Below are 24937 nucleotides of genomic sequence, written 5' to 3'. Positions count from 1 at the left end.
TGTTATCTTGCTCCACCGCTCTCTCTGATAATGAATTTTATGTGTCAACTTGACTGAATCACAGGGTACCCACATTAAACACTATTTGTGCATGTTTATGTGAGGGTTTTTCTGGGTGAGATCAGCATTTGATTCTGTGGACTCAGTGATGTAGATTGCTATCCCCAGTGTGGGTGAACATTGTCCAATTCATGGAGGAACTGAATAGAATAAAAGGTGGATAAAGGAGGAATTCTTCCCTTTATTTTTCTACCTCAGTGATTGAGTTGGGATGTCTCATCTCATCTTTTCCTGCCCTTGAACTGAGATTTATACCATTGGCTCCCCTGGTTTTCAGGCCTCAGACTAAGACTGAACTCTATTACTGCCTTTCCTGGCTTTCCAGCTTGCAAACAGCAAATCATAGGACTACTCGGTTTTCATAATTGTTTAAGGAAATTTCTCCTAATAAATATATATATCTCCCACATTCCAATGACATCATCCCAGCAGTGGTGTTAGCTACAGTTCAGTCAACCAAAATTAATCTTCAAGTGCGTACTACAATATTGTTGAATAGAGGCAATATGCTACACGGCAGATCTCTAGAACTAAGTCATCTTGCGTAACTGTAACTTTATAGGAATTGAACAATAAGTCCCCTTTTCTCCCTCATCTCAATCCCTGGTAACCATAGTTCTATTCTTTGCTTTTATGTGTTTGATTACTTAGGTACCTCATATAAGTGGAATCAAACTATGTTTGCTCATATTTGACTGGTTTATTTCACTTACTGCAATATTATCCATGTTGTCACCAATGGCAGGATGGTCTTTCTTTTTAAAGATTGAATAATATGGCACTATATGTGTATATCACATTATTGTATCCATTATCTGTTGACTGACATTTATTGAGAGAATACATCTCACATTAAGTGTTCTTACTATATAAAAACACAAAATACAAACAAAAAACAACAAAAACATTCAAACCACAAAGGAACATAAAGAAAATTTGGGAGTGATGGATGTATCTATTAACTTGATTGGGGTGGTGGTTTCATGAATGTATTCATGTGTCCAAGCTCATCAAATTATACAATTAAATATTTTTGTATGTTAAATATACCTCAAAGAAGCTGTTTTTTCCCCCAAAAAGTAATGTTTTCAATAGAAGGTGAGAAATTTAGTTCAGCTGTGTTCTGGAAAAAGACAAAGTATTTTGGTTAATAGATAAAATCCCCACCACATCTTCTCCATCTATAACCAAGTGCTTTTGCAGAAACACTCTTCAAGTGGTAGTGCCAGAGCAAAATTCTCATTATTAATAGTCTGACTCTTTTGCTTTCTCAGGACCCAAGACAATTTTTAAAACTTGATAATTATAGATAATGGTGCCTCCTGCTTCAGATAACTCTCAGCATCTCAGATGATTTTTACAGAGTTCCTGTTTACTTTGACAAAGTGGACTTTTCCTGAGTACAAGGAAAAGTCTCAGACAGTTCCTCATTCAAAGTGGTCCCAGAAGCCAAGAGATTGGTGGATATTTGGGGAGAGTACCCAGGCTTTGTCATTCTTTATTCTTTTATTAGTAGGCAGTAAGTATAGCAGGTAAAAATTTACCTGTCTTGGATTGGCCTTGCAGTAAATGTTAGATCTAGGTTAGCCAATATCCTTATTGTCTTTAATTGATTTGAAAAAATAATGCCTTTTTGTCCCTTCTGCTGATAACAAGGATAATATTAGGCTGAGTGTAAGCAGAATAGAAGCAACAGACTTTTATGAGAAAGGGAGGTGTATTAGTTCGTTTTCATGATGTTCATAAAGACATACCTGAGACTGGGAAGAAAAGGAGGTTTAATTGAACTTATAGTTCCACATGGCTGGGGAGGCCTCAGAATCATGGCAGGAGGTGAAAGGTACTTCTTACATGGTGGTGGCAAGAGAAAATGAGGAAGATGCAACAGTGGAAACCCCTGATAAAACCATCAGAACTTGTGAGACTTATCCACTGCCACAAGAACAGTGCGGGAGGAATTACCCCCATGATTCAAATTATCTCCCACTGGGTGCCTCCCACAACACGTGGTAATTATGGGAGTATAATTCATGATGAGATTTGGGTGGGGACACAGAGCCAAACCATATCAGGAGGAGCTTTGAGAAAGAAGAAAACAATGTGTAAGCAAAGTGAAAAAGAAGAGGAAGAAAAGTCAGAAAATGGAAGAAAAAACAATGAACGATGTAAGAGGAAGAGAACAGAGAAGGGATAAAAATTAGGGACAATACAAGACATTTCAATAACCGAAATGTTCCTAATAATGCAGGATCCTATGTGCTGTATTTTTGTGCACTAACTCTCCCTACCTTTATTGATATTCCTTTTTGCTTACCCCTGGCTTATATATCATTTGGGAAGTCTTGAAGGATTACTTTTATTTTTGTAATCTACCTGATGACTGAAGTGAGGGTATTAATATATACATAAATAGTAAATGAGTTGCTCTAGGAATCTACTTAATTACTACCTGCCCATTGAAGGAACAGGCCTCAAAATAATAAGAGCCTTTTATGGCAAACCCATAGCCAATATCATACTGAACAGGCAAAAGCTGAAAGCATTCCCCTTGAAAACTGGCACAAGACAAGGATGTCTTCTCTCACCACTCCTATTCAACATTGTATTGGAAGTTCTGACCAGGGCAATCAGGCAAGAGAAAGAAACAAAGAGTATTCACATAGGAACAATGGAATTCAAATTGACTTTGTTTGCAGATGACCTGATTCGATATCTAGAATATCCCATTGTCTCAGCCCCAAAGCTTCTTAAGCTGATAAACAACTTCAGCAAAGTCTCACGATACAAAATCAATGTGCAAAAATCATATCATAAGCATTCCTATACACTAAAAACAGACAAGCAGAGAGCCAAATCATTAATGAACTCCCATTCATAATTCCTACAAAGAGAACAAAATACCTAGAAATAAAACCAACAAGGGGAATGAAGGACCTCTTCAAGTAGAACTACAAACCACTGTTCGAGGAAATCAGAGAGCACACAAACAAATGGAAAAACATTCCATGGTTATGGATAGGAAGAATCAATATCGTGAGAATGGCCACACTGCCTGAAGTAATTTACAGATTCAATGCTTTTCCCATCAAAACACCATTGACATTCTTTACAGAATTAGAAAAACTATTTTAAAATTTACGTGGAAACAAAAAAGAGCTCATATAGCCAAGATAATCCTAAGCAAAAAGAACAAACCTGGAGACATCACGCTACCTGACTTCAAATTATACTACAAGGCTACAGTAACGAAAACAGCATGGTACTGATACGAAAACAGACACATAGAACAATCGAACAGAATAGAAAACACAGAACTAAGACTGCACATCTGCTACCACCTGATTTTTGATAAACCTGACAAAAATAAAATAGAAATACATGTACCATTCAGGACATAGGCATGGGCAAAAATTTCATGACCAAGACATCAAAAGCAATTGCAATGAAAGCAAAAATTGACAAATGGGATCTAATTAAACTAAAGAGCTTCTGCACAGCAAAAGAAACTAACATCAGGGAGAACAGACAACCTACAGAATGGGAGAATATTTTTGCCACCTATTTATCTGGCAAAGTTCTAATATCTGGAATCTATGAGGAATTTAAACAAATTTACAAGAAAATAACAAACAACTCCATTAAAAATTAGGCAAAGGAAATGAACAGACACTTCTCAGAAGAAGATATTTATATGTCCAAGAAGCATATGAAAAGAAGCTCAGCATGTGTATTGGTCTGTATTCATGCTGCTGATAAAGACATACCCGAGACTGGGAAGAAAAAGAGGTTTAATTGGACTTACAGTTCCACACGGCTGGGGAGGTTTCAGAATACTGGTGGAGGGCAAAGGGCACTTCTTACATTGGTGGTGGCAAGAGAGAATGAGGAGGAAGCAAAGGTGGAAACCCCTGATAAACCCATCAGATCCTGTGAGACTTGTTCACTATCATGAAAATAGCATGGGAAAGACCGGCCCTTATGGTTCAATTACCTCCCCCTGGGTACCTCCCACAACACATGGAAATTTTGGGAGATACAATTTGAGTTGAGATTTGGGCAGGGACACAGCCAAACTATATCAGCATCACTGATCATTAGAGATACACAAATCAAAACCACAATGAGATACTATCTCACACCAGTCAGAATGACAATGATTAAAAACTCAAGAAGCAACAGACGCTGGCAAGGCTGCAGAAAAAAAGGAATACTTTCACACTGCTGGTGGGATTGTAAATTAGTTCAATCATTGTGGAAGACAGTGTGGTGATTCCTTAAAAACCTAAACACAGAAATACCATTTGACCCAGCAATCCCATTACTAGGTATATCCCCAAAGGAATATAAATCATTCTATTATAAAGATAAATGCATGCATGTGTTTATTGCAGCACTATTCACAATAGCAAAGACGTGGAATCAACCCAAATGCCACCAATGATAAACTGGTTACAGAAAATGTGGTACGTATACATTATAGAATACTATGCAACCATACAAAAAGATGAGATCAAATCCTTTGCAGGGACTTGGGTGCAGCTGGAAGCTGTTATCCTCAGCAAACTAATGCAGGAACAGAAAACCAAACACCACATGTTCTTACTCATAAGTGGGAGCTGAACAATGAGAACAAATACACACAGGGAGGGGAACAACATTCATTGGGGCCTGCTGGGAGGGTGGTGGGAGGATGGAGAGCATCAGGAAAAATAGCTAATGCATGCTGGGCTTAATACTTAGGTGATGGGTTGATAGGTGCAGCAAACCACTATGACACACATTTACCTATGTAACAAACCTGCACATCCTGCACATGTACCCTGGAACTTAAAATAAAATAAAGTTAAATTAAAAAAATTACTATCTATCATTTTTCAGCATGAGCAAATGATAGCACAAATTTATACAGGTCACTTATTTGAATATCACTCATTTATCTAATTAACCCCCACTCCTTCTTGGTCAGGTAGATAAAATATGCATTGTTATTTTAGCAGGAAACAGATGCCCAAAGAAGAACAATATAGTGATGAAACTCACCACTTGGCTGAGAAGTGGAGCTATTTATTTATTTATTTAACAAATGTTTATTGAGGTACTATTGTGTGGGAGATAATAGAAGGGATACAGAGAATAAAAGATAGTTATTTCCTTTAAGAGGGAGGTGACAAATGAATGTTCACTATGTGTCAAGGGCTATGCTAGGTATGTCCCATGCTTTTAATTCTCACACCCGCCCTGCAAGGCAGGACTCTCACAATTTCTCAGATAAGGAAGGTCAGGAAATTTGTATAATCTGTCTATGGAGACAAAAGTAATTAAGTGGAGAAGGTGGTATTTGAGCTCGGATGTCACTGAGTTCTGAGCTCAACTTTCTTCCATCATGTTGTTGCTTTTTATTGCAAGGAGCTCATCTTATACCTATAAAAACAGAATTAACAAATCAAGACCACCATTTATTTCCTTAGACCCACAAGTTAGTCAAACTAAGTGTCATTCCCTAAGCATTCTGCGTTCTCTTGTCTCTTTATCTTTGCTCATGTCTTTTCCTAAGCTTAAAACGCCCTCCAGTTTCCACCATTTATTACAGTGCTGCCGGTTTATGAAGACTCAGTTTAAAACCTATCTCTTTCATGAGGCTGAAACCTACTCTCATTTTTCCAGCAGGAATGATTTCTCCCTCCTTAAAACTTGTATTTATCATGCAAGATAATTTGCTTAGTTGTTTTTGCACTTCTTATTGTGTCTTTGTAGTAGGTAATCTCAAGGACATCCCTCAATGATCTCCATCTTCTATTGTTATACCTAGTGTACTTATTGTAATCCTCTCTCCTTGAATGTGGGCTGGATTTATTGATCTAGTCTAAAGAACAGTATATAACAGAAGTTTTGGGATGTCACTTCTGACATTAGCTAACAAAAAGGTTGTGACTCCTGTGTTGAGCTCTCACTTTCACTTTCTTTTGGATTTTTTGCTCTGGAGAAAGGAACTTATTATGTAGAGAGGTCCATGTGGCAAGGGATCATCGTGAGTGAGTGAGTGAGTGAGTGAGGAAGTAGATTCCCCCTAATTGAGCTTTCAGATGAGACTTCAGCCCTAGTTGACAGCTTGACTGCTACCTCATGAGAAGCCTTGATACAGAGGCACTCAGCTAATATGTAACCAGATTCTGACCCACAGAAATTATACAATTATGATAAATATTTATTGTACTATATGACTACATTTTGGAGCAATTTATTATGAATCAATACATAGCCAATATAGTACTACTAGACAGCAAATGGCTTATAAGTTGGAGTCTTTTTCTTCTTTGTCTTTATCTGCATAATCGAGCAGGACATTTTGCATTAGTGGCAGGAAGAAATACCCTCCCTCATGTTTATACTGAGGTACTGGTGAGGAAAATTTGTAATAAAAAAGATCTTATTAGAATTGATAATATCTCTCCTAGATAGCAAAGAAAGAGCTAGTCTCAATTACTATGGTGGCTCAGGGAAGGGCCAAAAACATCTAGTCCTGAAATATCAAGATTCTTGTTTCATAAAGGACAGCACCTCAAGTCAGGTTGATAGAAGAAATGTCTTTTCTTCACAAATGATTAGATTTGATTATCCTCCGGGAAAAATTCTTGGTTACCTTGGCATGTGTTTGTTTATGAGATAAAGTAATGAGAAAACCAGTTGCAGTTCACCCTGACAGGGTGGAGGAAACAGAATTGTGGAAATATCTTTGCTTTTGCTCTTGACACCAGATCTCACCCTTTCCCTTCTCCCTCCTTTCCTGTGTTTGCAGCTGAGCACCTCAATTAACACCTCAATAAAGCCTGGGGACTTTAGTGTTGAAGCCTCAGGAGAAGCTACCAAGAATTCTCCTTTTTCCAGTGGGGTAGTGCAGTTTCCCAAGTGTGTTAGTTCATTTTGTGCTGCTATAACAGAATACCAAAGACTGGATAATTTATAAACATTAAAATAGAAATTTATTTCTTATGGTTCTGGAGGATGAGAGGTACAAGATCAAGGTGCCAGCATATTTGGTGTCTGGTGAGGGCTTGGTTTCCACTTTCAAGATGGTGCCTTGAATGCTGCATCCTCTGGAGAAAAGGAATGTTTTTCCTCACATGGCAGAGGAACAGAAGAGAGCAAACTCACTCTTAGAAGTCCTCCTTATAGTGACATTAAACCCATCCATTAGGATGGAGTCCTCATGACCTAAACACCACTCATTAGACTGCATCCAACTCTGTTCCATTGGGGATTAAGTTTCGCCATGAGTTTTGGAGGGAACAAACATTCAAACCATGGCACCATGGGAAGGAGTAAGATCACCAACCTAGCTTGATGAAGGGAGGGACTACTTGAGATGAAAAAGTAGCTAAGAGATGGTAAATATCCCTGTAAGTTAATTTATAATCTTTTGTCAAAAGTCAGGGACTGCAAGCCCTCTCCCTCAGGGCACAAAGCAAAGGTGAATCTAAAGGAAAGTTACAACCACTGTTCCTTCTGGACCATCCCTCTTTTAAGAGTTATTTGGCCATTACATAAAGATTGAATCAGATAAACCTGCGCAGGTTAGAATAAAGGTACTCAGGAAGGTGTGGCCACTATAATGCTTTCCAAGCATCTTGCAGGAGCCTCCAGGAGCAAGGTGAAAGACAGACTGTATCTTTGCTCCTTTTATTCCTCAACTCCCAACTCTGGGGATTATTAGAAGAAGTCCTTTAGATTAGTGCTCAAATTCCTTATTTCATTGTAGACTTGTGGGTAACAGTTTCTGGACCAACTCCTTGCTGTCAGCACAGGAAGGACCTATGAGCTGACAGTGGCTCCAAACATTCCAAAGGCACAAGGAACAGCGTGATTATATCCCCCAATTTCTCTCTTTAGGTCAGTGGTCCCAAACTGGAGGCATTAGCACTTTTGGAATGTGCACCTCTAGAATGAGTATGTGGCAAAAATGATTTAAAAAATTAATTTCTTTACAGGGTTTTGGCTTAAAGTCTGACTGTACAAGGGCATGTCAAGAAGAGGTAAGAAAATTTATCTTAAAAATTAACCTTAAAACTGCATTGATGAAAACCCTTATTTTGTTTTGCCGTGTGAGTTTATTACCACTGCTGTAGCTCAAGTTCTCATGCAGGGTAAAGAAATGTTCTGTTTTTTCCAATATGTTCTCATTTGTTTGCTGCCAATGTTTTTCACTATTATGAACATATTTGTTGTGTGTGTGTATGTGTGTGTCTGTGTGTTTTAATTAAATCTGGCTTTGTCAGGCTAACAAGTTTCTCATTATTGGCAAATACAGAAATACTAAGGTAATGTGCTATTTGTTGACCATGGAAAAGTGAAGGATTAGATGTTTTGTGCTGGGTTGGGGGGGACCTCAATTAATAACCTTCTGCTCCTTATGAAAAATCTGTAGAATATTATCTTAAAAGTAATCATAGAAAAAACTTCAAGAAATGTTTAAAAAAGAGAGAGAGAAAAAGAAAAAAAGCTTATTTAACCAAAATAAACACAGATTGAAGGAACAATCCGAAAGAATTATCTTCATTATTCCACAGCCAACAGTAAAGGCTTATATCCCATTATGGTAATGAGCAAACCTTTGAACTTTGCATTGTTCACTGCCAGGCATCAGCACTTAAGGCTTAGGCAAACAATGTTGTACAATTGCTTTAGGGAGTTGCTAGGATAATACCTCGGCTTGTGTTTCTGAGTAGGCTTGATCCTTCCTTCCCAGTCTGCATTTCCCAAAGCAGAGGCTGGAAAGGCATAACACTGGATTAAAAAGTAGACTGTTAGGAGTCACACATCAAGATTCTCTCGTGCTGTAGTACTTCCCCTTGTTGGTAAGCGGTGGATGGACATGGAGGCAGGTGATTTGCCCTGTCAAGTCTTGATAGTGCTATTAATTCTAAGTCTCTGCAAACCTTTTTGAGCTCATATAGAGAATATCCAAATACTCAGATGGAGTCTTAACTGAAGCATGCAACTTATCCAAACATTTGAAATGACCAACTGGGAAAAGCGTACCACAGGGGAAACCACAGTACTTTGGAATTAGATGGGCCTGGGTTTGAATCTTACCTAGAACAAATTATTCATCTTTCTATTTTCCCCTTTGCAATATGGGTGACGTAATAGTATCATGCCCCATAAGTCTGTGTCTGATGAAGAGCAAATGCTCAGTAAGTAGAAGTTTCTAAGGAAATGGTCAATCCAATCATATAAGATTGTTCCAATGACTAATTGAATATATTTAGTTTTAAGGCTGAACTTCCTGGAAAGTTTGATTAGAAATCTGATTGGATATATGTGGGTATGTAGTTTTAATGAAAAAAAAAATCAGCCAAAACCAATATTTGCCTTGATGGGTTGTAATGCTCACTGCAAATACTCGATTTATTGCTTGGATTTATTATTTATTAAATTATGACATTAGCTACATCTTTAATCTTAGAAGTCCTTAGTTGGCTTGAGAGGAGCGATGTGTCTCTCTGATTTTCTAACTGTCTAATCATGGAAGAATTTGAGTATATAAATAAGATTTCATCAAAGCTATTATTTATTATTTGAATCCTGGGATTTTTAAAAACATAATTTAGGTATATCATAGAGGCTAAGATAGATTCTGTACCACTCAAGTGGTATGTCCTGTTTTTCCTGGAAATTCAGCCAGATTTTGCCTCCCAGCATCCCTTTGCAGTTAGTTGAGGCCATGTGACTGAATTCTAGCCAGTGGATTGTGAATGAAAATGTTATGCTCCACCATTCTGCTTGCCTGGCTAATTGAAACTTGTATGTGCTTCTCCATGCTCCTTTTTTGCTTCTAGCTGGGCTGAGTGCCCATGACCTCAGGGACATCTTGGAAGCTATATGTAGAAGATGGAAAAGCCTCTGTCATCTCCATCAATTTAATCTCCAAGTAACTACTTAGAAAAGGGACAGCTTAGTAACTCCTTCATTGCCCAGTACTATTAGGTGAGTAAGAAATAAACCTCTTTTATATTAGACAAAATATATATTTTGGGGCTTTTTTGTTCCAACAGTTAGCTTGACCTAACTATTATGTGTATTCTATTACCATAGACTAGGGAGTGCCTTTAAGTTTTATCTATTCAAATATTCTGCCTTTGTCAGTAACAGGATGTCTACTGGGTTTCATGAAGAAATTGAGATTGAGGAAAGGCAGAAAGAGGCTTCAAAGAATAGTTAATATATTTCATAGCCACATTTTCTCAGCTGATAGTACTTCATAATGTTAAAACTTCTTCTCAAGTTCTTTGAGATTGTTTCCCTTTGTGCCTGGTACAGAACTGTCCATATTACTCATATGAGTGAAAATTACCACTGAGGTTGCTTCTGTCTGTTTGGGATGATATAAAGAACAGTTACCAAGATCAAAGTAGAATTTCTGGCTGAGAGAAAAAAGTGATTTAGAGAAAGGGAGAGAGAGCAAGTGGGAGTTCACTAGGTATTGACTGTGTGCTAAGATGGTGACAGCTGAGTGAAAACCCAAATGTTAAGAAAGTACTTTCATGCTACTGAATGCTGGGTGCATTGCCAAGGGAGAAGGGTGAGGCCTTGGCACACATCAGATATGTGACTTTGGCAAATCACTAAAATTCTCTGGGCTGAGTTTTCTAATCATGAAGGGGGATCTGACCAGATAATTTCTAAGATGCCTTAACTCTAAATATTTGACCCCAAGCCATACGAGTAAAAATTTAATGTGCTGATAGCCATATATTGGTGCTGTAGTATAATAAACTGTGAATACGCTGTCTTCTCCCTATTCTTCCACAAATACTCCACAGCTCATTAGTATACAGGCATAATATAATTTTTCAGGGCTTGTTGGTGATGCTCAGTGACATCTTGTGCAGATCCACACAGGCAGGGCATCTGGGGCAGCTACATTCAATTTTAAATAAAACAAAGCAAAGTAGCAGCTGTTTGGCATTAGAGGGAATTTTAAGCCTGCATTCCGATTCCACCAAGGGAAGGAGCAAACAAAAGTGAATAACATTTTAAGCCAGTGAGTCTGAAATATTTAACGCCATCTGCATTCTCTCAGTAAGTGGCCATCACCTGCAATGTACTCTCATTTTTCCTTAAAAGCAGAATTGACAATAATTTACGATAGGATAAAAGATGCATTGGCATTCAAAATACTGCATTCTTAGTTCATCTTCAGTGCTCTTGCCATAATTATGAGTTACTCATCTAAGTCTGTTTTCCATTATAGCTAAAAACATTATAACAGGAGATTCAAATTCTACATGGTGGGAGCAAAAGTGGATCTTGTTTTTCTATAGCAACATGGTTGAACTTCATAGTGAAGTTTGAATCTGACAGCATTCATGCTCAAATGTCCAAGCCCTGCATTTCTGATACCATGGAAGCACAAGCACGCTGTGTGATACTGTGCAGCATTTGATCCTGCCTGACTTCTGTGTCTCAGGCTATCAATGAAGATATTTATAGCTGCCTTATGCCAACATACTTTTTAAAGCTGGGTAATACCAGTGTAAGATGGTCACATTTATCTTGAAAGCCGAGGTAGGGTACCATGTGTGCTCCCTGAACTACTGTCTCCTTGTTCCTTTTGTTTTTTCCTAACTCATTCATTCATTCATTCATTGAACAAATATTTCTTGAGAGGTGGCCATATGCTAGATATTTTAGTAAGTGTTGGAGTTACAGGGGCAAATAGGATAGACCTATTTCCTCTCTTTACCATCTAGTGCAGAAAATAGACACTGAACAATTAGTTACAGGGATAATAAATGAAGAGTTTGCAAAGCAAGAGAGAGTGGCTGAGCCTTAAGGGCTGGGTGGAAATTAGTCAGGCAAAGAGCGTAGAGAGGGCATTTGAAGAGGTAAGGGCAGCTCCAGCAAGTAAATTTATGTAGAATGTATTCAGTAAACATATGTGTGATCCCTTCAGGGGCTTTGGTGTCTGTGTCTTGTTGGAGTATGAGAACAAGTCAGTAGGTTCAGGACATGAGCCTGGAGGGACCGGCAGCGGTCTGATCCCAGATGCTCTGATGTGCCGTTTTGGGGAGTTTAGACTATATCTGGTAGATAAACGTCGTTGAAGGGTTAAACAGGAAAGTCGGATGATATTATTATCTTTTATAAGACTCAGTGGTAGGGAAATTGGATTTGAGGGAATGGACAAGAGAGCAGGACTTTCATAAGAAGCTTTATCTCTTCTGTGGAAGCAGTCACAGATCTACACATGCTTCTCTCTGATGGAAAGGCTGCCCGTGAGCCTCTTCTAATTTGTGCTGGGTGGTATCCACCCGTATTTCAATGCCCATCCTAAGTACCACTCCCTTGGCGGACCTTCACTCTCAGAATTTGCGTCTTCATTTGAAATTCTTTTTTTTTTTTTTTAATTCCTCACCCACCTCTTACCCTTTTCTCAGAGTCCCTAAAGTCCATTATATCATTCTTTTTTTTTTTTTTTTTTGAGACAGTCTCACTTTGTCGCCCAGGCAGGAGTGCAGTGGCATGATCTCCGCTCACTGCAACTTTCGCTACCCAGGCTCAGGCAATTCTCTTGCCACAGCCTCCCAAGTAGCTGGGATTACAGGCATGTGCCACCATGCCCAGCTATTTTTTTTTTTGTATTTTTAGTGGCGACGGGGTTTCACCATGTTGGCCAGGCCGGTCTTGAACTCCTAACCTCAAGTGATCCACCCGCCTCGGCCCCACCACAAAGTGCTGAGATTACAGGAGTAGAGCCACTGTGCCCTGCCCATTATATGATTCTTATGCCTTTGCTTCCTCATAGCTTGTCTCCCACTTATATGTGAGAACATATGATATTTGGTTTTCCATTCCTGTATTACTTCACTTAGAATGACCATCTCCAGGGCAACAGAGCGAGACTCCATCTCAAAAAAAAAAAAAAAAAAAAGAATGATGGTCTCCAATTCCATCCAGTTTGCTGCGAATGCCAATATTTAATTCCTTTTTATGGCTGAGTAGCATTTCATGGTGTATACACATCACAATTTTTTTTTATTATACTTTAAGTTCTGGTGTACATGTGCAGAATGTGCATGTTTTATTACACAGGTATACATGCGCCATGGTGGTTTGCTGCACCCATCAACCCGTCACCCACATTAGGTATTTCTCCTAATGCTATCCCACCCCTAGCCCCCCACCCCACATCAGGCCCTGGTGTATGATGTTCCCCTCCCTGTGTCCATGTGTTCTCCTTGTTCAACTCCCACTTGTGAGTGAGAACATGTGGTGTTTGGTTTTCTGTTCTTGTGATAGTTTGCTGAGAATGATGGTTTCCAGCTTCATCCATGTCCCTGCAAAGGACATGAACTCATCCCTTTTTTATGGCTGCATTGTATTCCATCGTGTATATGTGCCACATTTTCTTTATCCAGTCTATTATTGATGGACTTTTGGATTAGTTCCAAGTCTTTGCTATTGAGAATAGTGCCACAATAAACATACGTGTACATGTGTCTTTATAGTAGGATGATTTATAAACCTTTGGGTATATACCCAATAATGGGATTGCTGGGTCAAATGGTGTTTCTAGTTCTAGATCCTTGAGGAATTGCCACACTGTCTTCCACAATGGTTGAACTAATTTACACTCCCACCAACAGTGTAAAAGCATTCCTATTTCTCCACATCCTCTCCAGCACCTGTTGTTTCCAGACTTTTTAGTGATTGCCATTCTAACTGGTGTGAGATGGTATCTCATTGTGGTTTTGATTTGCATTTCTCTAATGACCAGTGATGATGAGCATTTTTTCATGTTTGTTGGCTGCATAAATGTCTTCTTTTAGGAAGTGTCTGTGTATATCCTTCACCCACTTTTTGATCGGGTTGTTTGTTTTTTTCTTGTAAATTTGTTTAAGCTTTTTGTAAATTCTGGATATTAGCCCTTTGTCAGATGGATAGATTGCAAAATTTTCTCCCATTCTGTAGGCTGCCTGTTCATTCTGATGATAGTTTCTTTTGCTGTGCAGAAGCTCTTTAGTTTAATTAGATCCTATTTGTCAATTTTGACTTTTGTTTCCATTGCTTTCAGTGTTTTAGACATGAAGTCTTTGCCATGCCTATGTACTGAATGGTATTGCCCAGGTTTTCTTCGAGAATTTTTATGGTTTTAGGTCTTATATGTAAGTCTTTAATCCATCTTGAGTTGATATTTGTATAAGGTGTAAGGAAGAGGTCCAGTTTCAGTTTTCTGCATATGGCTAGCCAGTTTTCTGAACACCATTTATTAAATAGGGAATCTTTCCCCATTGCTTGTTTGTGTCAGGTTTGTCAAAGATCAGATGGTTGTAGATGTATAGTGTTATTTCTGAGGTCTCTGTTCTGTTCCATAGGTCTATATATCTGTTTTGATACCAGTACCATGCTGTTTTGGTTACTGTAGCCTTGTAGTATAGTTTGAAGTCAGGTACTGTGATGCCTCCAGCTTTGTACTTTTTGCTTAGGATTGACTTCGCTGTGTGAGATCATTTTTGGTTCCATATAAAGTTTAAAGCAGTTTTCTTCAATTCTGTGACCTAGTCAGTGGTAGCTTGATGGGGATAGCATTGAATCTATAAATTATTTTGGGCAGTATGGCCATTTTCATGATATTGATTCTTCTTATCTATGAGCATGGAATGTTTTTCCATTTGTTTGTGTCCTCTCTTATTTCCTTGAACAGTGGTTTGTAGTTTTCCTTGAAGAGGTCCTTCATATCCCTTGTAAGGTGTATTTCTAGGTATTTTATTCTCTTAGTAGCAATTGTGAATGGGAGTTCACTCATGATTTGGCTCTCTGTCTGTTATTGGTGTATAGGAATGCTTGTGATTTTTGCATATTGATTTTGTATCCTGAGACTTTGCTGAATTTGCTTATTAGCTTAATGAGATTTTGGGCTGAGATGATGGCATTTTCTAAATATACAATCATGTCATCTGTAAACAGAGACAATTTGACTTCCTCTCCTCCTATTTGAATAGGCTTTATTTCGTTCTCTTGCCTGATTGCCCTGGCCAGAACTTCCAACACTATGTTGAATAGGAGTGGTGACAGAGGGCATCCTTGTCTTGTTCCAGTTTTCAAAGGGAATGCTTCCATTTTTTGCCCATTCAGTATGAAATTGCCTGTGGGTTTGTCATAAATAGCTCTTATTATTTTGAGATATGTTCCATTGATTCCTAGTTTATTGAGAGTTTTTAGCATGAAGGGGTGTTGAGTTTTGTCGAAGGCCTTTTCTGCATCTATTGAGATAATCATGTGGTTTTTGTCGTTGGTTCTGTTTATGTGATGGATTACATTTATTGATTTGCATATGTTGAACCATTCTTGCATCTCAGGTACGAAGCTGACTTGATCACAGTGGATAAGCTTATTGATGTGCTGCTTGATTCGGTTTGGCAGTATTTTACTGAGCACTTTTGCATTGATGTTCATCAGGGATATTGGCCTGAAATTTTCGTTTTTTGTTGTGTCTCTGCCAGGTTTTGGTATCAGGATGATGCTGGTCTCATAAAATGAGTTAGGGAGGATTCCTCTTTTTCTATTGTTTGGAATAGTTTCATAAGAAATGGTACCAGCTCCTCTTTGTACCTCTGGTAGAATTCAGCTCTTAATCTGTCTGGTCCTGGACTTTTTTTGGTTGGTAGGCTACTAATTACTGCCTCAATTTTAGAACTTGTTTTTGGTCTATTCAGGGATTTGACTTCTTTCTGGTTTAGACTTGGGAGGATGTACGTGTCCAGGCATTTATCCATTTCTTGTAGGTTTTCTAGTTTATTTGCATGGAGGTGTTTATAGCATTCTCTGATGGTAGTTTGTATTTCTGTGGGATCAGTGGTGATATCCCCTATGTCATTTTTTATTGCATTTATTTGATTCTTCTCTCTTTTCTTCTTTATTAGTCTGGCTAGCGGTCTATTTATTTTGTTGATCTTTTCAACAAACTAGCTCCTTGATTCATTGATTTTTTGAAGGGCTTTTCGTGTCTCTATTGCCTTCAGTTCCACTCTGAGGTTAGTTATTTCTTGTCTTTTGCTAGGTTTTGAATTTGTTTGGGGCATTTAGTCCATTTACATTTAAGGTTAATATTGTTATGTGTGAATTTGATCCTTTCATTAACATGCTAGCTGGTTGTTTTGCCCATTCGTTGATTCAGTTTCTTCATAGTGCCGATGTTCTTTACAATTTGGTAGGTATTTGCAGTGGCTGGTACCGGTTGTTCCTTTCCATGTTTAGTGCCTCCTTCAGGAGCTCTTCTAAGGCAGGCTTGGTGGTTATAAAATCTCTCAGCATTTGCTTGTCTGTAAAGGATTTTATTTCTCCTTTGCTTAGTTTGGCTGGATATGAAATTCTGGTTTGAAAATTCTTTTCCTTAAGAATGTTGAATATTGGCCCCGACTCTCTTCTAGCTTGTAGGGTTTCTGCAGAGAGATCTGCTGTTAGTCTGATAGGGTATCCCGACCTTTCTCTCTGGCTGCCCTTAACATTTTTTCCTTCATTTCAACCTTGGTGAATCTAACGATTATGTGTCTTGGGGTTGCTCTTCTCAAGGAGTATCTTTATGGTGTTCTCTGTATTTCCTGAATTTGAATGTTGGCCTGTCTTGCTAGGTTGGGGAAGTTCTCCAGGATAATAACCTGAAGAGTGTTTTACAACTTGGTTTCATTCTCCCCATCACTTTCAGGTACACCAATCAAACATAGGTTTGGTCTTTTCACATAGTTCCATATTTCTTGGAGGCTTTGTTCGTTCCTTTTTATTCTTTTTTCTCTAATCTTGTCTTCTTGCTTTATTTCATTAAGTTTGTCTTCTTTTTTTTTTCTTATTGTTCCTTTATATATTTTTTATTATACTTTAAGTTATAGGGTACATGTGCACAATGTGCAGGTTTGTTACATATGTATACACGTGCGATGTTGGTTTGCTGCACCCATTAACTCGTCATTTACATTAAGTATTTCTCCTAATGCTATCCCTCCCCACTCTCCCCACCCCACAACAGGCCTCGGTGTGTGATGTTCCCCTTCCTGTGTCCAAATGTTCTCATTGTTCAATTCCCACCTATGAGTGAGAACATGCGGTGTTTGGTTTTTTGCCCTTGCAATAGTTTGCTGAGAATGATGGTTTCCATCTTCATCCATGTCCCTACAAAGGACATGAACTCATCATTTTTTATGGCTGCATAGTATTCCATGGTGTATATGTGTCACATTTTCTTTCATTAAGTTGATCTTCAATCACTGATAGCCTTTCTTCTGCTTGATTGATTTGGCTATTGATACTTGTGTATGCTTCACGAAGTTCTTGTGCTGTGTTTTTTATTTCCATCAGGTCATTTATGTTCTTTTCTACATTGGTTGTTCTAGTGAGCAATTTGAATAACCTTATTTCAGAGTTCTTAACTTCCTTGCCTTGGGTTAGAACATGCTCCTTTAGCTCGGAGGAGTTTGTTATTACCCACCTTCTGAAGCCCACCTCAGTCTATTCGTCAGACTCATTCTCCATTCAGTTTTGTTCCCATGCTGGCGAGGAGTTGTGATCTTTTGGAGGAGAAGAGGCATTCTTGTTTTTGGAATTTTCAGGCTTTTTGCGCTGGTTTCTCCCCATCTTTGTGGATTTATCTACCTTTGGTCTTTGATGTTGGTGACCTTCAGATGGGGTCTTTGAGTGGACATGCTATCTTTTCTGTTTGTTAGTTTTCCTTCTAACAGTCAGGCCCCTCTGCTGCAGGTCTGCTGGAGTTTGCTGGAGGTCCACTCCAGATGCTGATTGCCTGGAGATCACCAGTGGAGGCTGCAGGATAGCAAAGACTGCTGCCTGTTCTTTCCTCTGGAAGCTTCGTCCCAGAGGGACACCTGCCAGATGCCAGCCAGAGCCCTCCTGTATGAGGTGTCTATTGGCCCCTAATGGGAGGTGTCTCCCAGTCAGGATACATGGGGGTCAGGGACCCACTTGAGGAGGCGGTCTGACCCTAAGCAGAGCTCGAACGCTGTGCTGGGAGGTCCGCTGCTCTCTTCAGAGCGGTCAGGCAGGGGCGTTTAAGTCTGCTGAAGCTGCACCCACAGCTGTCCCTTCCCCCAGGTGCTCTGTTCCAGGGAGATGGGAGTTTTATCTATAAGTCCCTGACTGGGACTGCTGCCTTTTTGTCAGAGATGCCCAGCCCAGAGAGGAGAAATCTGGCAGTCTGGCTATAGCAGCCTTGCTGAACTTCAGGGAGCTTTGCCGAGTTCGAGCTTCCTGGCTGCTTTGTTTATACTGTGAGTGTAAAACCACCTACTCAAGTTTCAGCAATGATGGATGCCCCTCCCCAACAAGCTCCAGTGTCGGGGTTGATCTCAGACTGCTGCTGTGCTGGCAGCGAGAATTTCAAGCCAGTGGATCTTAGTCTGCTGGGCTCTGTAGGGGTGGGAGTCGCTGAGCCAGATCACTTGGCTCTCTGGCTTCAGCACCCCTTTCCAGGGAAGTGGATGGTTCTGTCTTGCTGGTGATCCAGGCGCCATAGGGGTATGGAAAAACAAACAACAACAACAACAAAAACTCCTGCAGCTAGCTCAGTGTCTGCCCAAATGGCTGCCCAGTTTTGTGCTTGAAACCCAGGGCCCTGGTAGGGTAGGCACCAGAGGGAATCTCCTGGTCTGTGGGTTATGAAGGTCATGGGACAAGCTCAGTATCTGGGCCGGAGTGCACATGGTTCCTCAGGTTCAGTCCCTCACAGCTTCCCTTGGGTAGGGGAGAAAATTCCCTGACCCCTTGCTCTTCCCAGATGTGGTGACAGCCCACCCTGCTTTGGCTTGCCCTCCGTGGGCTGCACCCCCTGTCCAACCAGTTCCAATGAGATGAACCAGGTACCTTACTTGGAAATGCAGAAATCATCTGCCTTCTGCATTGATCTCGCTGGGAGCTGCAGACCAGAGCTGTTTCTATTCAGCCACCTTGCCAGAAATTCTATTTTTTGTCTGTTCTCTTATTGGGCGTTTAGTACAACCAGCTTGAAAAACTATTTGTTGTGTTTCTCTAGGAACCCCCTTTCCTCTACAAAACTCCTAAAGAATAGATAATTGTCTATATTTCTTCAAATCTTTAGCATCCCGGAAGTACCTTGAATAAATCATTAAGTTTTAGGGCTAAAGGAATCTCAGAAATCATCTAATCCCTTTCATTTGATGGATCAAGAAGTTGAAACCCAGAAAAAAATGAGTGTCTTCCTGGATCTCTCAGCTGCCAATTTGTTATCTGTTCAGGTATCCAGCAAGATGATTATTTTTGTGGTTGATGATGATGAATTAGATTTCCATGACTTTATTAGAGAAAAATCTTGCTGTTAATGTAGTCTAATGGGTGACATTATTCTTTGAGGATTCAAGGATGAGTCTGATTTATTCATACCCTTTTTGTTAATAACAAAAGGCTAAGTTAATGTACTTTGTTTTCCTCCCACGAGAAACCCCAGCAAATTCTACAAAATATTTGAGCCCCAGAATGAACTCATGCATTCAGTGTAATAGCAGCACTGGCTGTAGTAAGCATGTTTTTCTTTCTTCTTCTTCCCCTACCTTTTTAATTTTTTTGAGAACATAGCATAGGTAGACCAGCTCTCAGTTGGAGAATAAAGTAAGAAACAATTTTTTCTTCCTAAGCTATGCGTGCCCTCAGTTTATACCACATGTCTTTATAGGCCACCCTCTTATTTTCTGTTCTCCCATAAATAATGGTTAAGTCCTTGATAGTGCCTTCAAATGTGGAGTAAAGAATGCAAGCCATGCAGAATGCAAATTATTTGCTCAACTGGGGTACATGGGAATTTGGAGATGACAAATCCTTTACTAAGATCTCCATGCTTAAAATAGGTTGCAAACTCAATGCAGAGGTCTCACAGGTAATGCAAATGAGTAAAATCATCTCAGTTGACACTAGGAACCTGGACAGTGAAAGCCCTAATATGATGATAGCTCCTTCTCAAATCCAGTCATTTGTTGCTATGAGGGAATTTGTACAAATTGTACCCAGTTGTCTGATTTTCCATGCCAGTGCATAAATCTAGGTTTTTATGTGACGTGTATCCAATCTGAAATAATGAGCATAGATTTAAAATTTTAAAACTCTATGCAGGCAAATAAACGAACAAAATACTCTTCAAGACTGGCCTGAAGTTCTGTTAGCTTGCAACTTCTTGTTTCAAACATTCTAGAAAATTTCTTCTAGTTATTAGATATGTAAACTAATCAATCTATTATCAATAGTTTGGAGGTATTTTGTGTGTGTCAAATATTATTTAGGATATTTAAGGGAACTTACAGAAATTAAAGGCATGTTTTGGTTTGCAAAAATCTTTCAGTCTAGTTGGATAACATGAAATCCCTTATGAAAACATAACTAAGAAGTTACAGCGTAAATGCAAAGTGAGGGAGCCTACAAGTTAAATGAAGTCTCTAGACCCCACCCTTCAAGGCCAAGTTATGCCTCACCTATGAGTTACATAATATGCTCTGCAAGCATGTACATCTCTCTGTAAGTCCATTCAGCTCATTATAGTACAATTAAGAATTAAGAACCTGCTTGAATCTTTTAAAATTCAAAACTTCGAGATCTGGCTGTCACAATTTATATTTCGACTTCCCACCCTTAGCACAGTGACTGTACATGACAGTGTAAACTAAATGTTTGTTGAATGAATCAATAGCAAATTGAATTTTATAGGAGTAATTGATCATTAAAAATGATTCATTAATTGGGAAGGAAATGGTGCAGATGGTAAAGAAAAACTTTGTAGAGAAAGTAACATTTTAAGTTGGACTTTGATGTGAGTGAATAGGATTCCATACATGGAGAACACTGTGGAGAATATTTTAGATGGGGAACATTACCAATGAGGTTATAATGAGACTAAATAGACTGACTGATTTGGAATATGGAATTCCATTTTTATACCATAATTTTATTTGAATATGGTTTTGAGATGGTTCATATATTGCACCTCAATGTTATGTGTCCATACTTTTCAGAGTATTCCCATCTCAGTTGATTAGCACATTTAGTAATACACCCGTCATCCTCCAGGGAGATGAGGCTAAAGAGGTGGGGTTGTGTTTGTTGTAATGATAAATTTTTCCTTTATCCACTTCATTAATTGGGAGATGAATACTGAGCAAGGGGAAATGTTTTATTAGCTAGAAACAATTTTGAATTGCTTATGTCCCTCTTTATAGTGCTGATAAGGGATAATTTTTAGAGATGGCTAATATGAGAAGCTAATAGCTTTTAGGGATTGGGCTTTATTCTTTCAAGCATTTCCCTATTTTCTGGTTACTTGAATGTTCTCAAGAAGCCCTAGTGGGGGAAATTTATCCCTCTGGGATGGATGGTGCCTCCTCTACATAACACGCCCAACAAGGAATTGGGTTGAGAGAACTAGAATTGAGCTTTCTACAATTTTCTGGGTGCCTTTGTAACATGGAAATCTTGTCCATAAAATTGTCTGTCCTTGAAATTTTCTTTACCTCTTCTCTGATATCACAGCCTTATTCTAGAAGCTTCTTGAAGTTCTTTATAGAGCAAAAGGATAGTTACATGTCAGAGCCCAGATCACTGTTAGCTGTAGGCTTTTTCTTAGAGACTATGACAATAATATTTTAAGAATTCAAAAAAGTAAAATTATCAGCAAGTTTAAAGGCTTATTTTTTTACTGTAATTTTATTTATTCATGTGTACTCCAAATGAGCAATCATTCTGCCAAGCATCTTGTACTAAATGTGCTAATGAACTAGTGAATCAAATATTTTGAAAGTATGGACATGTATAACATTGATTTTCAATATTTGAATCACATCAACAATCTTCTCAAGGAAAACAACTTTATAAGGATGGATTTCCATATACTTTATTAATAGTTGGCAGGCAGAACACTTGTGAGATTCATCACTAATTTATTTCCTTTAACTCTCCATCTCTTCAATCCTCTAAGTCTTTAGTGACAATATTAGTAATAATGGAATTGTAGTATTCATTATCTACCGAGTGCTAATGAAGCCGTTCTTTAGGCTTACCTGAATTATTACCATGAGTAATGCACAGGTTTCTCAGGTTATTTTAAGAAATGGATCATTGATACTAGTTGAATGCTGGTAGAAAGCAAACAAACAACAACAAGAAGAAGCAACAGTGAAGGGAAGAATTAAATGGAGAAGAGGGGCAAGGCAATGCACTGTGATGCAGAAAATGTAGAAAGGATATGGAAAAATGAGGATTGAGTTCCAATATGCTCTAACTCTAAACTGGGTGAGCCCCTTAAACTCTCTGAGTCTCAGCTCCTTCATCTCTACACCAGGGACAACAATATCTTTGTATCTCTAACAGGAATGTGAACAATTAAGTGGATACAAATACCTGGAAAGCACCCAGCCCAGAGTAGCCCAAGATAATTTGGTTCTCTTTGTCTTTCCACTTCTCTTCATCCTCTGACCCTCTCTTTTTCTTTTCACTGCTCATTTCTTTCTAAAAATAAAGAGATAAATCTGACTTATATATGTAGAAATGGATGTATTTGATGTGTCAAATAACATATGGTTTCAAAAGAATGACAATGTTAACTCGGTAGACTGACGAGAATAGGCAGTCAGTTTTGTCTGACACCCAAGCTTTCTTATTTTCTGTCATAGATGGAGAGAAACATGAGAAAAATGACATTTGTGGAGTGCTTACTATGTACCAAGCACTGTGCTCATCTAATTTAAATCTCATAATAACTATATTAGTCCGTTTTCATGCTACTGTGAAGAAATACCCAAGACTGCATGTATTAGTCTGTTTTCATGCTGCTGATAAAGACGTACCTGAGACTGGGCAATTTACAAATGAAAGAGGTTTAATGGACTTACAGTTCCATGTGGCTGGGGAGGCCTCAGGATCATGGCAGATGACAAGGAGGAACAAGTCACGTCTTTCGTGGATGGCAGCAGGAAAAAGAGAGCTTGTGCAAGGAAACTCCCCCTTTTGAAACCATCAGCTCTCATGAGACTTATTCACTATCACAAGAACAGCATGGGAAAGATCTGACCCCATGATTCAATTACCTCCCACTGGGTCTCTCCCACAACATATGGGAATTCAAGATGAGATTTGGGTGGGGACAGAGCCAAATCATATCACAGGGTAATTTATTAATATTAAGGAAAGAGGATTAATTGACTCAGTTCAGCATGGGTGGGAAGGCCTCAGGAAAGTTACAATCATGGCAGAAGGAGAAGAAAACACGTCCCTCTTCACATTGTGGCAGCAAGGAGAAGTGCTGAGCAAAAGGGGGAATAGCCCCTTATAAAACCATCAGATCTCATGAGAACTCACTCACTATCACTTGAGGGTAACTGTCACCATGATTAATTTACCACCCACTGGTAAATTAAACCACCCTTCCACAACACACAGGGATTATGGGAATTACAATTCAAGATGAGATTTGCATGGGAACACCAAGCCTAGCCATAATTAATAATTCTGTAAGGTATCAGTGTCTTCATTTTGCAGATGAGGAACTGAAGTGAAGAAAGGTTATTAACTTTCTGATTTTGCACAGGTAATGAATGCATCAACTGTTATTTAGACCATGTTGGCTATTACTACTAAATCATGCTGTCTGTCTCCGTGGCTCTTAGCTGGTGAGAGAAGTACATCTCAATCATCTGTGGAAGCATATGACTGGTTTGAAAAATTTCCCCCAGTAATTCTGATGGGCTCTTCTTTGGGTGGGAACCTTGACCTGGGATCCCTGAGAGTCTCTGCTGGCTCTCCTTTCCAGCCTGGGGAGGGGGAAATACTGACTCTCCTCAGTGATCATCAAAACAACCTGCAAATCTGAAGCAACACTTTTTAATGGATTTTGAGTCCTTTGTGGATGTTTTCTGCGTAATGTTTACCAAAGCAAATGCATTAAAGAATTAAAACTTGAGTATAGTATCTTTAGGATCTATTTTAGAATAACAAAAAAAAAAAATAGAACAATGTTTACATCTTTTTTAAGGCAAGAGAAACCTTTTTCTTACAGTTTGGCAGAAGAGATGAGGAGGTAATCATGGGCACTGGTGCTGTTGTTTACTAGCTGAGGTGCCAAAGATACCAATCTGTCAAGAAAATGTGTAGGATGTTGATCAAGCCTGGAGCCTCTGACACTGAACAACCCGCTGGGGACTAAAGATGCCACTCCAGTGAGAGAGCACCTGCCTGATGGTGCACTACATCTGTGAGGAGGAATTTCCATCCATCTTCCCACTGAAAAATGGGGCTTTTATTACAGTTGAGAAAAGGGCACGAGAAAATTGCCTTAATCTTCAAAACAGGAGATGCAACCTGAGTGTTACATACGTCAGAAACTCTTCTTGAAAGATCATTTCATTTTGGACTTTGACAAACCAAAGCAACTGCCATTTTAAATACAATGAAAATAGTCACCTTTCACCCCAGCCACTCTTGAGTGTAGGTCTAAAAAGGCAGATATTTGACTAGGGCAAAGATATGGCTTCAGGCTTCCATGACCTGTATCTTCTCCTTTTTTTCTCCCTCATCAATGCTGTCAGTTGTCTCTAATATCATATATATTATATATATCATATATAATATAATTATTATATATTATATAATATATATAATATAATATTATATATTATATAATATATATAATATAATATTATATATAATATAATATTATATATTATATAATATATATAATATAATATTATATATTATATTATATAATAATATAATATATAATAATATAATATATTACATATATGATATTATATATAATAACATTATTATATATAAAATATCATATATATATAGCCACCTACTAATAGGTATATAATTG

The 24937-nt window shown here is 38.6% G+C and overlaps 1 long non-coding RNA gene across 1 annotated transcript in view; it reads left to right on the top strand.

The window, feature by feature from the left end:
- LOC104006102 (uncharacterized) overlaps positions 1–24937 on the top strand; it is a 69569-nt gene that overhangs the window by 28402 nt on the left and 16230 nt on the right. The window contains exons 5-6 of the long non-coding RNA XR_001716968.3: positions 8046–8090; positions 9897–10044. This is a non-coding gene — a long non-coding RNA (uncharacterized LOC104006102). The remainder of the gene's footprint in view (positions 1–8045; positions 8091–9896; positions 10045–24937) is intronic.

Source organism: Pan troglodytes, chromosome 3 (genome assembly GCF_028858775.2).
Source record: "Pan troglodytes isolate AG18354 chromosome 3, NHGRI_mPanTro3-v2.0_pri, whole genome shotgun sequence".
In the NCBI taxonomy this organism is placed as follows: domain Eukaryota; kingdom Metazoa; phylum Chordata; class Mammalia; order Primates; family Hominidae; genus Pan; species Pan troglodytes.
This window is presented reverse-complemented; position numbering and strand designations above follow the sequence as displayed.